The sequence below is a fragment of the Salmo salar genome, chromosome 20, assembly GCF_965601325.2.
Source record: "Salmo salar chromosome 20, fSalSal1, whole genome shotgun sequence".
Taxonomy (NCBI): domain Eukaryota; kingdom Metazoa; phylum Chordata; class Actinopteri; order Salmoniformes; family Salmonidae; genus Salmo; species Salmo salar.
In genome coordinates, this window is record NC_138310.1 from 33,457,335 (window position 1) to 33,474,321 (window position 16,987).

Genomic DNA, 16,987 nt, shown 5'->3' on the forward strand with positions numbered 1-16,987 from the left:
GCATTATTACTTTGTTGCCATATCGGTCTAAGTGTTCACTGTGCTATTTTGATATTTCAAGAAATTGCAAAACTAACAATGTTTATTATCTTGAAGATCCAGTAATCCAGCTAAAGAACATGGCCATGTATTTCGTTATTTTTATCAGATGATGCCATTGATACCAGCTCACTTCATCATTGCCATGTCGGAAGCGTCCTTTCTTTGTAAATACTCAGGTGATAACAGACAAAATACAGAACCTGATCAAAAAGGAAGACTCTTTAGGAATTCGCTTGAAGGTCTTGGCGCACATGCGGGAGGCGACTGAAAACACGTATTCAACAAGCTTTGCGTGAATAATCTATGAATTAGCAGACACATAACATTTCCTAAATAATGAGAGTAATTGTTTATACTCTCATGGAATAATGGTTTATTAAAAATATATACAATATGTTCATTACTTAATGAATGGACAGCCTAAATATATTATGTTTCCTGACATGAGTTTTTTATCTTCACCTATAAATACAATTATACATTTTAGACTAGCCTATGCGTTCACGTTGCAAATAAGAGAAAATAGCACTACCTCAAAGAATTGGTGGACATAGGCTATTGCCATATTGGCCATATTCGTAGTAATTATAACGGCAATGTTTCCTGACCATTTGAGGCTCATATCTTACATTTATTTAAAGCGTGGTTAGTTTGGTGGGACACTCCGCAGCTCTCGCTGGCTCCTCACTCTACACCAGGGCCATGTTCAGTTGCCAAACGTTCTTGGACGTTTCGGATATAAATGCCATGAATAGAGCCGACGTGATTCCTTATTCTACAACAGAGGCATATTTGTTCTACAAAGCATATTCCAAACTGAACGTTCCAAAACGTTGCGTCCTGCTGAACGCGCCCCAGGTGTGCCTGTTGCAACTTTGCATAGTTTACCGTGGTAGGTCTACCTCTGAAGTTTTTGCTGTTCTTTTGCGCTCACTGAGAAACATCCGGTCATAGTTACTAGTTTTAATTGTGCCTTTAACCTAGTTTATGCCTTGTCTCGGTTAATGTGTCTAAACATTTATTAAGCCTTTGTTTGTTTATTTGTGAATGTATTCAAACGTGTTCTTCTTATTAGATTTCCCTGGCTAGTTAGTTTGCATGATTTAGGCTGTTAAAATCGTGTTCTCAGCATCCATCGTCAAAAGATACAGATTTACATCAAGCATGTCTTAGGCTACAGGGGCGGCATAGATCAGTTACCCTGCAAATGATGGAAAACATAATGACTGTTTTTGTATTTATTTGTATCTTTTATATTTCATTTAGGCCTATTTAAATGGACCATAGCAGACAATATTTATCTGTCGTTATTCCGATGTAGTCTATAAGCGTTAATGAGGCCCACCCAAACATTAGCCCAGCAATTAATGATGTGGAGGCCTAATTGAGAATTATTGCCTGATTTATGGTCCATAACGATCAATTGTGTTTATTTTACGCAGTAGCTTAATGTAACTTATTTTGTCCTGCTGTATGTTAGTTAGCCGATTCGTTGAGAAATACTCGATAGGTTATTCCCTTATTTGGATGTTGACGCATCGGAAGAGGCCTGGGTGGATCTTGTCCAAATCCGGGGCATCATCTCCATCAGTGACGCAAATATTCCGTCTAGATAAGGAGCAGCGAGCGGGGACAGCAGTGCCATTGACCTCCAAATGCAGGAAACCGGGGACAAAGGAAGTGATGTTGAGCCAACCTATTTTACTCATCTCACTGTTTGTAGTTCTCTTGGTTTTTATGTTGTTTCAAGAAGGAATGCCATAGGCCTATTATTGTTCACACGTTTCATATGAAGTCAAGAGTGTAACTATTAACTTTTGAAATGCAATTTTGATATTTAACAGCTTTCATTGTCCTCCGTTTGCAGTTGACCCTTTAGACCTGTGCTTGTGAATATACAGTACCTTAATCCATAGATTACACGTTTCCATTCCTTCATCTTCTACTCTCTGCCCTATCAATGTCATTTTTTTATCATCTAACCCATCAAGCTAGCCCTATAGGTAGTGATGTCCTTTTCTTATTTTTAAAGAAACGTTTTCACGTTAGTCGTATACTTCCATAAAGCGTAACACACTTTCATGAAGTAGCCTATGTTATATGGCCCGAAAACGTCGTGCATAATTCAATGTTTTGGGGGGCAAAGCATGCATCGAGTTTACAGGCGCAATATTTGTAATTATTATTTTTAAAACGTAACCTTTATTTAACTACGCAAGTCAGTTAAGAACAAATGTTTATTTACAATGACAGCCTAGGAGACAGTGGGTTAACTGCCTTGTTCAGGGGCAGAACAACAGCTCGGGGTTTCGATCCAGCAAACTTTCGGTTACTGGCCCAACGCTCTAACCACTAGGCTACCTGGTTTGTTCAAACTTTTATTTTATCGTGCCCAATAATGTTTTATTAGGAAGAAAAAAAAGGCCTATGCATTTTTTTTGGGCACGTGATATTGTGTACTATATAGGCTTTCGAATGATTTGTGTTTTGCATATAGGGCTATATTTCTTTTGAACAGTTCGATTTGGAATATAGCATACCTTTTTTTTTTAGACACTTGAACGATTTATACTCACTGGGTTACATGTATTTATTTGATCCAGTTCTCTGAACAGATAGCCTATTTGGTGATCATGAAGTGAATAAACCAGTGTCACACCATGGACGAAAAATCCTTTCAACATTTATTTATCTCTAGTCTTCCTACCTCATCACTTGTTACTATACTTTCTCCCATGTACCTTATGTAGCATGGTCTAGTGTTCTTTTGTGCTTCTTTATAGGATAGACTATAACTTATGTTGTCCCCAGTAATGTGTACTCCACTGCGCGTTATGCATGGCTTGCGCAATGAAATGTGTATCGCAAGCAATATTTCGTTTATCATTTCCTTTTACCCCTAGGAGTGATGTAGCCTGCGGTTGGGTTTTACGTTATTTGTATTAGATGCTAAACAATATATGAGTAGGCCTATCGCCTACAATATTGTAATATACATTACAAGTATATTATTGTTGTTGTTCAGAAGGGATTATTATAGCCTGTCTATTCATTCTTATTGCTGTTTGTTGACTTCGTTGTCCATGTTGTTTTTCTCGCTGTCAAAAGTTTGAAGTTGCCTGTTGATATATTTGGTAAGTCTTGTGTGGTCCGATACTCTGTGCTAAATATTCTTCTGTTGTGGTAACATGATAAATCGCAAAAACAAGAGCTCCAGCCCATGCCTCATTAAATAACTTAGGACACAGTATCTGTTTAGGCATGCTCTCTGCTATCTGTGTGTGTTATCAAACGTCTAGGTGCGATGTGGATTTGGCTTAAGACACTTCGGCATGCTTGCCTCAATACAATAATACTCTATTGCATGTTTGGCCTAACTGGTCCATGTCTGTAAAAACAAGCCTTTTAGTGGTTGCTTTTTAGGATCGTGTTCTATAGAAATTAAAAATGAATTTCATCGTAATACCGTAATACAGCTTCAACGACTTTCTAACAGATATTTTCAGTTTCTACAAAACCCTCAAGAGAAAAAGGTTCGGTGTTAATTAGAACCTCAAATCAATTAACAGACGATAAATTAAGTGGTGTCCAAGGATCATAAAACAATAATTTTAACATTCATATAGCGTGACTGAAAGTGTTGGGATCGAGCAGCACGCTCCATATATAAAATTATATCCTACGTAAATATTGGTCTAAATCCTTGACTAAGACAGGGAGGAAGTCAGCTAGTTGGCCGCTGACAGTTGACTTGCTGAATAGCTGCTGTCCAGTCTCTCCACGGACATTTGGAAGTAAGAAACAGCCAATAGTGCACATATAACAACTCTTATAAAATGCCATTTAGACCATTTCACTTGAAGAAATGATTGGCCTCCTCATTGATTAGCTCCCTAAGTGGCTGCCTGTCTGCATTCGATTACATTCTCATGAGAGGATTTCATTTAAAGTTTCATTAACCAGCCATCAAAACATTTAATTGGATAATGTACAAGTTTTTTCTGTGATGAATATAGGCTAATAGCCGGCATTAATACAGTTATTTGATTTTCATTTACGTTAGTTCATAGCTATTTGTTCAGATTTCGATTCAGATACATCACATTAATAAATACCTAGCGGTCTAAACTGAGATTATATCGAATAATTAAAAATGACATGCATAATTAATAATATATTTTGTAATGTGCCGTTTCTTTTGTGCATGTGGGGAGCTATGAATCATTTTCCATCACGATAATTATATTGATGCAACAAATTAATGTTGTCACATTGGATAACAAATTATAGTAAGCCCCATGCACCCTCTTATCAGAAAAGTATTAATTTGACAAATTAACACGAATTCGATAAGGCAACATAATGAACTAAAAGTATAGAATACATAGGCTAACCCCTGAATAGCTAGGTTAACGTGCAGAATCAACAAGGCATAAAGAACTAGAGCCAATTGGTTTCAAGTCTTGTGTCAGAATGCCGGCCCGGCCAACAGGTGTATTTAAATCTAGGCCTACATATGGCGATGCACTTTCCAGCCTGAGACCACCCGATGACCAGCCACACAGGTGCTTGCTTCAGTGTAGACTCGTTAGGGATAATCGGTTTGAAAGGCCCTTTGACTGCAGCGCACTTTAACTTGCAGTATTTTCAATTCCTTGCAAGATGCAATTTATAGCCTACTTCTGATAATCACTTTTTTTCTCCCTTGGGTGAAGACAATATCGCAAAGGCTATTTGGGATTGGTAAATTGTTGGACTTTTTGTGAGATTTAGATGACAATTGCATGTGACCGAATATGCGACCAAAGTTGAAGACATAAAATTAATAGCTTTTGGAAAATTTACAGTAAAACACGTTTCCTTTTTGGCTTGAAAATCTACCTTTCCTGTTCAACCCTTTTTATTTTTGGTCATCTTTGAACACGGATATGGGCATAAAAACACAATGGACACGAACACAATGGACAGATCTCTGACCATCATTCCCCAGTGTCCACACCAGGGAAAATTCCAACACTGCAAAAACCTCGATTTTCTCACGCAAACAAATCACAGCAGGATTTGGAACCAGTGATTGTTCATTTGTGGAGAGCGATGTGATGTATTATTTAGTAGCCTATATTGCTATTTACGTGGTAGGCTAATATTCATTCTAACTTTTGCAAATTGAGTTTGACTGTTCCTATTTATTTTAATCACTTTGTTAATAGGTTTGACCGGTAGGTTGGACAGAGAACGAGGTGCTTTGCACGTTTAGAACTGAGAATTGCTCAGAGGCCTTGATGAAAGAACCAAAGGATGCCAGCACATATTGCTAAAAACATCATATGGTGCACCTGAGAGGAAATTGAACTAAAATATATATCAACATTTTCTTTATCCGGGAATTGACCAAAAGTAAGGCCTATGTTCTTGAATGTTGGGCATAATTTGTGCAGTTCATACAGGATATGTATATGGTCCACACACATTGTCATATTAAGAGCTAATAATACATTGACAGAGCAACTGAAAAGCTTAATCCCTAAACATACTCTCTGTCTGGGCTAAAGTCTGGGTTATTGTGCAGGGTGATGTGCTTGTGTAGAAATGGGGAATCTGAATCACAGCATTTCTCCTCTTTTCAATCTGATGATATTTTGTTTGTTTTTAGAGGGTAATGTGAAATCTTCATAAAGTAATAATATAATAACATGCATTCACAATCAAAATGTGAAATTAGTAGTACAAGATGAACTGTCTGGTATGATGACTGAAAGCTAATGATGTATCCCGTATTAGTGTGTAAAACCAACCTGAAGACATGAAGCTATCAAGATCCCGGGTATAAGCACCACAGTATAATTTAAAGTACACCAAGTTAGACCAAATCACTTCCTCTACCTGGCTATGTAAAAACAGTCAGTGGGAAAGCCGTATTTCTCCCCTCTCTGCCCCCCCCTCTCTCTCTCTCTCTCTCTCGTTCTCTCTCTGGAAAGATTTGTGCCACCACTGTGTTTGTTTATTGGGAGGGAAGGTCTTCTCCACATGTCTTTACAGAGTTAACAAATATAGGCCTGACAGCTGCCAACTGTACCCTTCAACACGTCTGAGCAGCCTGGCCAGCCAGTGCTCTCATCAGTCCCTATGCACCTCACCTTAGCCCTGATTCAGCCCTGCAGCCCTACCTGCCAACTCTGAGGCACAGAGACTAGATTGGGGCAGAGACCGACTGAGTGGCAGCCATTAGTCCACGTTGAAGATTTTAACAAATGTAATCCCCAAATCACAGCCTCCCCTAGAACCACTACAGTCGTTCAGAGCGTATCTGCGCACTAATGTGGAGACGTGGCAGTGCTTTTTACTGTGTCCCACTGGAATGGTGTGTTATGTCTGTGTTATTAAGTGGTTATTGCAATGAATAGTCTTGATTGAATGATAATATGCCTATCATGTTTGTTGATGTATGTTTGTAGATTGTCTTGTAGTTTTCATAGAAAAGGTAATACTGAGTTCAATCTTTATGAATGTTATCATGGGGTTCGTTAAGCAGATTTGGCAGAGGGAGAAAGAGAGAGAGGGAGAGGGAGAAAGAGGGAGAGGGAGAAAGAGGGAGAGGGAGAAAGAGAGAGAGGGAGAAAGAGAGAGAGGGAGAAAGAGAGAGAGGGAGAAGGAGAGAGAGAGAGAGGGAGAAAGAGAGAGAGAGAGAAAGAGAGAGAGGGAGAAAGAGAGAGAGGGAGAAAGAGAGAGAGGGAGAAAGAGAGAGAGAGGGAGAAAGAGAGAGAGGGAGAAAGAGAGAGAGGGAGAAAGAGAGAGAGAAAGAAAGAGAGAGGGAGAAAGAGAGGGAGAAAGAGAAAGAGGGAGAAAGAGAGAGAGGGAGAAGGAGAAAGAGAGAGAGGGAGAGAGAGAGAGAGAGAGAGAGGGAGAAAGAGAGAGAGAGGGAGAAAGAGAGAGAGAGGGAGAAAGAGAGAGAGGGAGAAAGAGAGAGAGGGAGAAAGAGAGAGGGAGAAAGAGAGAGGGAGAAAGAGAAAGAGAGAGGGAGAAAGAGAGAGAGAGGGAGAAAGAGAGAGAGAAAAACAGCCTGGAATGTCTGAAGGAGCAGAGGGCAGCTCAGATCCCTTTTCAAAATCACTTCTTCTCTTTCACTCTTTTAGCTTTTGAAAAGTATCCTTTTCCTATCTGTGACGTCATCACCTCACCTCTCCCCACCTCCGATTGGGCTGCCCGTAAATAGCTTGCATTCCTGGCATAAAGAACCGATGATATGGACCTGAGGCCTCAGTGATCTCCCAAATTAATGAAGGCCTTTCTTCCTCCTGACCTGCATTGAACTGAGCGGGATCTGGGTTCTTTGTATCTCTAATACGTCTTAACGAGATACTTCAGGTATCTGCTAGCATGCTAGATTATGCTCTTTATAAATCTGCCACTGCCTGCTTTCTTCTTCTCAGTTAGGCCCGTGAGCTTAAATAGGCTCCCCCCTCCATCCCTGATACCCCCTTCACTCAGTATTTATTTGAAAAGGCCTGTTTCTGGTGCAGGGGGTCTTAGACACTACAGGAGCTCATCCACACCTCGCAGCCCCCCTCCCCTCCCCTCCCTCCAGGCCTCTGCTACCGCAGCAGGCTGCATGTTCACTCCTCATGGCCTTTCCTTTCATCAACTTGAACCAGAGCCTCCACAGACCCCATTACAGACAGGCCCGTGTTGAGTGTGTGTGTGTATCAGCACAGTGTGTTTCCCCCTCCTGAATTCCTCCTTAAGAGCCCCTGCAGCAGAGATTAAGAATGCTGTTTCATTATTATTTTAACTAGGCAAGTCAGTTATGAACAAATTATTATTTACAATGACAGCCTAGGATCAGTGGGTTAACTGCCTCATTCAGGGGCAGAACGACAGATTTTTACCTTGTCAGCTCAGGGATTCGATCTAGCAACCTTTCAGTTACTGGCCCAACTCTCTAACCACTAGGCTATCTGCCACCCCTGCTGTCATGTCCAACTCAGTGCGGTTGTTAAATCCTGTTCCGTTAAGTTCCTGAATACAGCTGAGTGACTACTTCCTTTTAAGTCGTCCCAGTCTCTAAATGCACCTTTCAGGAGCTGGAACCTAACCATCAGCTCCTCCTCCTCCTCCTCCTCCCCACTGCCCCACCGCCTCACCGCCCAGTCCCATAGGTTGTCCAGAGGAAAAGGCCTACCTCGGGGAGGGTAACACGATGACTACACCAAATCCCATGAATGTGAAACACTGGTGATTTAGTGTGATTTTAAAGTGCCGTTTTGTTCTGTGACGGTGGGATGAGATCCCCGCGCACCCCACACAGAGCCCAGACAGTGAAATTGGGGATCAGAAGGGTAGAGATTCAGTCTCTGGAATGCTCACCCCCCTATAACACACAGGCCATCGCCTGTACTGGAAACGCATAGTGGAGGATTAGCTACAATATGGCTTTTTGTTTAGGCATAGCCGTCTGGGAGGCGAGAGAGAGGGGAAATATTATTGCTGCTTCCTGTGCTCCTCTTCCACCACACCGCTGCCTTCCCCAGATGAAGAGCAGGAAGTCACAATGTGGAGAATGGGGGCAAATCCGATTCCGAAGCCCCAGGAATTCCCTTCCATAGCTCGGCCTAGGGTCACCTGATAACGGACACGTTTTAATAATAATTTGGTGTGTGCTTATATTTGTCCTATTTCATACATGTACAAGTGTGTATTAATATGCATGTGTGCATGTGTTTTTTGCATATCCCAACCCGAGACACCCTTGGAGAGTGGGGTCACAGCCAGGCTCTGCCATTATCAACAGTGACCCTGGAGCAATTAGGGTTAAATGCTTTGCTCAAGGGAACATCAACAGATTCTTCACCTTGTTGGATTCAAATTAACGACCTTTTGGTTACTGGTCCAACACGCTAACAACTAGGCTACCTGCCATCCTGCAATTTCTCCCCGGCCTCTTCCCCTTCACCACTGTCTGCATTCAGAGAGTCTCCACAGCACAGTATACTGTACCTGTGCTCCATGGTAAAGAAGAGGGGATATTTTATGTTATGTAGCCTGTTCAGATCTGTTGCTGCCTTAGACCCAGTCTCGGATGGTGATCCAGGTCACAGATCCTACTGTGTGCAGCCTGTCACTTTGCGGCTCAGGGAATCCGGTGAAACCTCAACTCGTTGGGCTCAACCAATGGGAGAGCAGCGTGGGCCGCCTGATACTGATTACAGTGATTCATCATCTCAGGCCGTCCCCACCACCACATGTTGTTTTGATCTCTTTCTCGCCAGCGTGGTGACAGTGAGAGATGAGGGACCATGTGGCCAGGCCCGGGCCGGTCGGCACACAGCCATGGAAACCTGCCTGCTTGCACCACCACTAGCAGCCCAGGGCTGGGCCCAAGCTCAGGGCCTGTCTTATTCATTATGATTTCAAAAATACAACTGATCCTAGCTAAGCACTCCTACTCTGAAACATTTAGTGTATATGGGCCCAGAGCTCCATACCCAGCCCAGCACTAGGGACTCCACCTCAGAGCTCCAGTCCCAGCCTTAGCCCTATATCTCAGTGGGGTGTGGGTGTCTTAGGCCAACTGGCTAATTGCAGACCCAGTGCAGTGTAACGTTAGGTGATGGGAGGATTATGGCATGTTGCCTTGTGTTCACTAGGGGGCTAAACTGACACTCTCTCACCCCTGACCGGACAGTTATAGAAACCTCTCTAGTTGGCCGGGGTCTGGTCCAGATAATGGGGGGACTACGTGGCCTTGGTTGCATCCCAAATGGTACCCTATTTCCTTCATAGTGCACTACCTTTGACCTGAGTCCTATGGGCCCTTGTCAAAAGTAGTGTACTATATAGGGAATGGGATGCCATTTGGGATGCAACCCTGGTCAGGCAGGCAGACAGACCACATGACTGCATGGCTCCTAACTCCAACACAAGCAGGACTGTTGTGTTCGTGATGTCAAACACTTCCTCCATTTGCATCCATTAGCCTGTTGTCGTGGCAGCGAGGAACATTTGAGCCCAGAAGGAAAACAAAGGATCCAGATTACATGTCCTGTTTTTAATGAAAGAGTTCCCTCGGCTCAGCTGTTAGATTTACAAACACAAAAATACTCTGTTCATAAAATTATCAATTTGTTGTTACTTTTGTGTGTAAAATGAATAAAGATTAAAGTTAAATTAAATTAACTGAGTTGTTATACAGTATTCTAACATTTAATGAATACACATTAATTAATATATTTCAAGAACATATACATATTAAATATGGTCTATTACTTGCTTTCATCACTTTTATATATACAGTGGGGAAAAAAAGTATTTAGTCAGCCACCAATTGTGCAAGTTCTACCACTTAAAAAGATGAGAGAGGCCTGTAATTTTCATCATAGGTACACGTCAACAATGACAGACAAAATGAGAAGAAAAAAAATCCAGAAAATCACATTGTAGAATTTTTCATGAATTTATTAGCAAATTATGGTGGAAAATAAGTATTTGGTCAATAACAAAAGTTTATCTCAATACTTTGTTATATACCCTTTGTTGGCAATGACACAGGTCAAACGTTTTCTGTAAGTCTTCACAAGGTTTTCACACACTGTTGCTGGTATTTTGGCCCATTCCTCCATGCAGATCTCCTCTAGAGCAGTGATGTTTTGGGGCTGTCGCTGGGCAACATGGACTTTCAACTCCCTCCAAAGATTTTCTATGGGGTTGAGATCTGGAGACTGGCTAGGCCACTCCAGGACCTTGAAATGCTTCTTACGAAGCCACTCCTTCGTTGCCCGGGCGGTGTGTTTGGGATCATTGTCATGCTGAAAGACCCAGCCACATTTCATCTTCAATGCCCTTGCTGATGGAAGGAGGTTTTCACTCAAAATCTCACGATACATGGCCCCATTCATTCTTTCCTTTACACGGATCAGTCGTCCTGGTCCCTTTGCAGAAAAACAGCCCCAAAGCATGATGTTTCCACCCCCATGCTTCACAGTAGGTATGGTGTTCTTTGGATGCAACTCAGCATTCTTTATCCTCCAAACACGACAAGTTGTGTTTTTACAAAAAAGTTACATTTTGGTTTCATCTGACCATATGACATTCTCCCAATCCTCTTCTGGATCATCCAAATGCTCTCTAGCAAACTTCAGACGGGCCTGGACATGTACTGGCTTAAGCAGGGGGACACGTCTGGCACTGCAGGATTTGAGTCCCTGGTGGCGTAGTGTGTTACTGATGGTAGGCTTTGTTACTTTGGTCCCAGTTCTCTGCAGGTCATTCACTAGGTCCCCCCGTGTGGTTCTGGGATTTTTGCTCACCGTTCTTGTGATCATTTTGACCCCACGGGGGGAGATCTTGTGTGGAGCCCCAGATTGAGGGAGATTATCAGTGGTCTTGTATGTCTTCCATTTCCTAATAATTGCTCCCACAGTTGATTTCTTCAAACCAAGCTGCTTACCTATTGCAGATTCAGTCTTCCCAGCCTGGGGCAGGTCTACAATTTGGTTTCTGGTGTCCTTTGACAGCTCTTTGGTCTTGGCCATAGTGGAGTTTGGAGTGTGACTGTTTGAGGATTTGGACAGGTGTCTTTTATACTGATAACAAGTTCAAACAGGTGCCATTAATACAGGTAACGAGTGGAGGACAGAGGAGCCTCTTAAAGAAGAAGTTACAGGTCTGTGAGAGCCAGAAATCTTGCTTGTTTGTAGGTGACCAAATACTTATTTTCCACCATAATTTGCAAATAAATTCATAAAAAATCCTACAATGTGATTTTCTGGATTTTTTTTCTCATTTTGTCTGTCATATTTGACGTGTACCTATGATGAAAATTACAGGCCTCTCTCATCTTTTTAAATGGGAGAACTTGCACAATTGGTGGCTGACTAAATACTTTTCCCGCCCACTATATATATATATATATATATGTATATGTGTATTTATTTATTTATATATGTATGTATTGATTTATCAAAACAAAATCTATAATGTCTATCATTTATCAATAATATCTATTTAGCATAATTGTCCTTCATTAGACTTATTTGAACAGAAATGTGATCCAGCACTAATGTTATTTAGGAACACAATTATTGTACATTTCTTGGGTTATTTTCAATCACATGAATACATTTCAACTATCCATATCTTCTTCTAATGACGCATTCACTTCATAATTTGAGGGATAATGTTATGCATTAATTTGTCAACTTTTGTGAGATCCATTTTTTGAAAACATGAACTACAAACAGTTACTAATATTTGAAATGTTGGTTAAAACTGGATGACAAATATAATTATTTTTGACCTGTCCCAAAATGAATGAAGATGATTACAAAAGCTCTGCTATTACAACAAGTGTGTTTGTATGTTTGAAAGTAATTTAGAACTCATTTAAATTGATCAAAATGTACTTTCAGATATAAGTAACCTACTGCATACAGTATATGATGAGAATTAATATCGTTACTCTGTCTACTCTTTGTAGGTCTTCATCCAGTATGTTACTGTCTACTGTCTATGGTCTTCATACAGTATGTTACTGTCTACTGTCTACAGGCCTTCATACAGTATGTTACTGTCTACAGGCCTTCATACAGTATGTTACTGTCTACAGTCTACAGGCCTTCATACAGTATATAACTGTCTACAGCCTTCATACAGTATGATACTGTCCTCCGACAAATCAACTGTACATTTTGGTGTTCCCCAAGGTTCTGTTTTAGGACCACTATTGTTTTCATTATATATTTTACCTCTTGGTGATGTCATTCGGAAACATAATGTTAACTTTCACTGCTATGCGGATGACACATTTGTATATTTGTATATTTCATATATTTCGTTGAAACATGGTGAAGCCCCAAAATTGCCCTCCCTGGAAGCCTGTGTTCCAGACATAAGGAAGTGGATGGCTGAAAATGTTCTACTTTTAAACTCGAACAAAACAGAGATGCTTGTTCTAGGTCCCAAGAAATTAAGAGATCTGTTGAATCTGACAATTAATCTTGATGGTTGTACAGTCGTCTCAAATAAAACTGTGAAGGACCTCGGCGTTACTCTGGACCCTGATCTCTCTTTTGACGAAGATATCAAGACTGTTTCAAGGACAGCTTTTTTCCGTCTACGTAACATTGCAAAAATCAGAAACTTTTTGTCCAAAAATGATGCAGAAAAATTAATCCATGCTTTTGTCACATCTAGGTTAGACTACACGGATAAAGCACTAAATACACTTCAGTTAGTGCTAAACACGGCTGCTAGAATCTTGACTAGAACCAAAAAAAATTGATCATATTACTCCAGTGCTAGCCTCTCTACACTGGCTTACTGTTTTTGAAAGGGCTGATTTCAAGGTTTTACTGTTAACCTACAAAGCATTACATGGGCTTGCTCCTACCTATCTTTTCGATTTGGTTCTGCCGTACATACCTACACGTATCCTACAGTCACAAGACACAGGCCTCCTTACTGTCCCTAGAATTTCTAAGCAAACAGCTCGAGGCTGGGCTTTCTCCTATAGAGCTCAATTTTTATGGAATGGTCTGCCTACCCATATGAGAGATGCAGACTCGGTCTCAACCTTTAAGTCTTTATTGAAGACTCATCTCTTCAGTAGGTCCTATGATTGAGTGTAGTCTGGCCCAGGAGTGTGAATGTGAACGGAAAGGCCCTGGAGCAACGAACCGCCCTTGCTGTCTCTGCCTGGCCGGTTCCCATCTCTCCACTGGGATTCTCTGCCTCTAACCCTATTACAGGGGCTGAGTCACTGGCTTACTGGTGCTCTCCATGCCGTCCCTAGGAGGGGTGCGTCACTTGAGTGGGTTGAGTCACTGACGTGATCTTCCTGTCCGGGTTGGCACCCCCCTTGGGTTGTACCGTGGCGGAGATCTTTGTGGGCTATACTCGGAGATATCCCTCTAGTGGTGTGGGGGTTGTGCTTTGGCAAAGTGGGTGGGGTTATATCCTGCCTGTTTGGCCCTGTCCGGGGGTATCGTTGGATGGGGCCACAGTGTCTCCTGACCCCTCCTGTCTCAGCCTCCAGTATTTATGCTGCAGTAGTTTATGTGTCGGGGGGCTAGGGTCAGTCTGTTATATCTGGAGTATTTCTCCTGTCTTATCCGGTGTCCTGTGTGAATTTAAGTATGCTCTCTAATTCTCTCTCTCTCTTTCTTTCTTTCTTTCTTTCTTTCTTTCTTTCTTTCTTTCTTTCTTTCTTTCTTTCTTTCTTTCTTTCTTTCTTTTTTTCTTTCTTTCTTTCTTTCTTTCTTTCTTTCTTTCTTTCTTTCTTTCTTTCTTTCTTTCTTTCTTTCTCTCTCTCGGAGGACCTGAGCCCTAGGACCATGCCTCAGGACTACCTGGCCTGATGACTCCTTGCTGTCCCCAGTCCACCTGGCTGTGCTGCTGCTCCAGTGTCAACTGTTCTGCCTGCGGCTATGGAACCCTGACCTGTTCACCGGACGTGCTACCTGTCCCAGACCTGCTGTTTTCAACTCTCTAGAGACAGCAGAGATACTCTGAATGATAAGCTATGAAAAGCCAACTGACATTTACTCCTGAGGTAAATGCATACAGTACGTTACTGTCTACAGGCTTCTACAGTATGTTACTGTCTGCTGGCTACAGGCTTCATACAGTATGTTACTGTCTACAGGCTTCATACAGTATGTTACTGTCTACAGGCTTCATACAGTATGTTACTGTCTACAGGCTTCACACAGTATGTAACTGTCTACTGTATACAGGCCTTCATATAGTATGTTACTGTCTACTGTCTTCATACAGTATGTTACTGTCTACAGGCTTCATACAGTATGTTACTGTCTACAGGCTTTCATACAGTATGTTACTGTCCACAGGCTTCATACAGTATGTTACTGTCTACAGGCTTCACACAGTATGTTACTGTCTACAGGCCTTCATACAGTATGTAACTGTCTACTGTATACAGGCCTTCATATAGTATGTTACTGTCTACTGTCTACTGGCTTCATACAGTATGTTACTGTCTACAGGCTTCATACAGTATGTTACTGTCTGCAGGCCTTCATACAGTATGTTACTCTCTACAGTCTACCGGCTTCATACAGTATGTTACTGTCTACTGTCAACAGGCCTTCATACAGTATGTTACTGTCTACTGTCAACAGGCCTTCATACAGTATGTTACTGTCTACTGTCTACAGGCTTCATACAGTATGTTACTCTCTACAGTCTACCGGCTTCATACAGTATGTTACTGTCTACTGTCTACAGGTCTTAATACATTGTGTTACCGTCTACTGTCTACAGGTCTTAATAAAATGTGTTACTGTCTACTGTCTACATGTCTTAATACAGTGTGTTACTGTCTACAGTCTACAGGCCTTCATACAGTATGTTACTGTCTACAGGCCTTCATACAGTATGTTACTGTCTACAGGCCTTCATACAGTATGTTACTGTCTACAGGCCTTCATACAGTATGTTACTGTCTACAGTCTACAGGCCTTCATACAGTATGTTACTGTCTACAGTCTACAGGCCTTCATACAGTATGTTACTCTCTACAGTCTACAGGCCTTCATACAGTATGTTACTGTCTACAGTCTACAGGCCTTCATACAGTATGTTACTGTCTACAGGCCTTCATACAGTATGTTACTGTCTACAGGCCTTCATACAGTATGTTACTGTCTACTGTCTACAGGTCTTAATACAGTGTGTTACCGTCTACTGTCTACAGGTCTTAATACAGTGTGTTACTGTCTACTGTCTACAGGTCTTAATACAGTGTGTTACTGTCTACTGTCTACAGGTCTTAATACAGTGTGTTACTGTCTACAGTCTACAGGTCTTCATACAGTATGTTACTGTCTACAGTCTACAGGTCTTCATACAGTATGTTACTGTCTACAGTCTACCGGCTTCATACAGTATGTTCCTGTCTACAGTCTACAGCCTTCATACAGTATGTTACTGTCTACTGTCTACAGGCCTTCATACAGTATGGTCCTGTCTACAGTCTTCAGGCTTCATTCAGAATATTATTGTCTACAGTCTACAGGTCTTTATACAGTTTGTTACTGTCTACAGGTTTCATACAGTATTCTATTGTCTCTAGGCCTTCATACAGTATGTTACTGTCTACTGTCTACAGGGTTTTTACAGTATGTTACTGTCTACTGTCTACAGGTTTCATACAGTATGCTATTGTCTACTGTCTACAGGCCTTCATACGGTATGTTACTGTTTACAGTCTTCATACAGTATATTACTGTCTACAGGCCTTCATACAGTATGTTACTGTCTACTGTCTGCAGGCCTTCATACAGTATGTTACTGTCTACAGTCTACAGGTCTTCATACAGTATGTTAATGTCTACTGTCTGCAGGCGTTCATACAGTATGTTACTGTCTACAGGGTTTTTACAGTATGTTACTGTCTACTGTCTACAGGCCTTCATACAGTATGTTACTGTCTACAGGGTTTTTACAGTATGTTACTGTCTACTGTCTACAGGCCTTCATACAGTATGTTACTGTCTACAGGCCTTCATACAGTATGTTACTGTCTACTGTCTACAGGTCTTAATACAGTGTGTTACCGTCTACTGTCTACAGGTCTTAATACAGTGTGTTACTGTCTACTGTCTACAGGTCTTAAAACAGTGTGTTACTGGCTACAGCCTACAGGCCTTCATACAGTATGTTACTGTCTACAGGCCTTCATACAGTATGTTACTGTCTACAGGGTTTTTACAGTATGTTACTGTCTACTGTCTACAGGCCTTCATACAGTATGTTACTGTCTACTGTCTACAGGCTTCATACAGTTTTTTACTGTCTACATTCTACAGCCTTCATACAGTATGTTACTGTCTACTGTCTACAGGTCTTAATACAGTGTGTTACCGTCTAAATTCTACAGGTTTCATACATTATGTTACTGTCTACAGTCTACAGGTCTTAATACAGTATG